Below are 1,468 nucleotides of genomic sequence, written 5' to 3'. Positions count from 1 at the left end.
TGACGACTTCATAACTCGTTTGCATGAATCACATTTCTAATTGATTGTTGGTTGTTGCATTAAATTGGTTTAGGCTAATCGGTTTGTATTTCGCTCTGAGAATGAACTCGTTCCATTAGGGTTCTAGGATCGAGTCTAGTTCTTGCTTGGGGATAAGCAAGGGTTTGGTTTGGGGAAGTTTGATGCATGTCCTAAATATGATGTTTTACACCCCATTTTAAACGCATTTCAGAGCTCATTTGTGTAGTTTATGCTACTATTTGCCCCATTTCGTCTACTTTCGTATTTTTATGTTATATTGCAGATTTACGCGGAAATGAGTAGATATTGAGCTAAATCCGTCCCTGAGTACCTTGCATTGCATTTGACATGAAGTAGAGACTCGAGAAATGAACTTGGTGCGCGTTTCGAAGCCTGAAAGACAACTTTATGAAGAACTAGAAGCAGACTATCAGCTAAAGCAGTCGATCGACTGACCTCTATGGTCGATCGACCAAAGCACGAGTCACAGGAGCTACTGTACACTGCAGCCCAGTCGATCGACCGGTCACCTTGGTCGATCGACCACACCGCTAATTCAGACGTGAATTAAAAGATCGGGAATAAGGAAGCCCAATGTGTATTAGGTTTTGCGAATAATGTTACGTTATATTCCTATATAACGTAACCTGACATTAAGTTTTAGGTATCTAGTTTTTATTCAGTTTTACTTAGGTTTTAGAATATCAAATAATTAGGGTTTTCAATATTGTTTCGTACAATCTACAATTGCATTCGGTTTTTGGATCTTTATTCTCTGCAATTCCGTTTGGTATTCTCTTGCTCTTATTCAGTTTCATTGCTTATATTTCGTTAATAGTATAGAATTGCTAGTTAATTTCCCGAAGCCGATTATCGTTTATTGCTATTTGTTATTTAACTATTTTAAGCATGAATCCAGTAGTTTTATTCGTTAATATTGTTGTTGTTTTTATCAATATCATGAGTAGCTAAATTATTCGTGCTAGGATGTAGAGAATATGTAGATTAGGTGGCATTAGAATTATGTAGACCTGAAATCGCATGCCGGTAGATCGACTGGGTTCCCTGGTCGATCGACTGGCCACGTGAGCTATGTTTCGTTTTAATTGTTTTAATTGTTACATTTAACGAATCGAATGCATGCGACTAGTTGAATGCTTAGTATATGACCGACCCATTAGATCAAAAGATAGGGAAAGTTGTTAGACTACCAATTAAAATGACTAAACTATGCTAAGATCGAAAGATAGGTAAAGTTTAGATTTTTAGTCACTTTTCAGGACGAGAGTCAGTACTAGTGATATTAGGGACCCGTAGCGAGATCGAAAGATGCTACTTGTTAGGAGTGGACCAAGAGGACCTCTTATTTTCCCGACTCACGTGATTTGTTTTAGACCTACCTAGCCGCTGCCGCCGAAACTACAGTGAACCGACCATCTTAGTACCC

The sequence above is a fragment of the Silene latifolia genome, chromosome Y (assembly GCF_048544455.1).
Source record: "Silene latifolia isolate original U9 population chromosome Y, ASM4854445v1, whole genome shotgun sequence".
NCBI lineage: Eukaryota > Viridiplantae > Streptophyta > Magnoliopsida > Caryophyllales > Caryophyllaceae > Silene > Silene latifolia.
The sequence above is the reverse complement of the archived record's forward strand: the minus strand, read 5'-3'. Positions refer to the sequence as shown.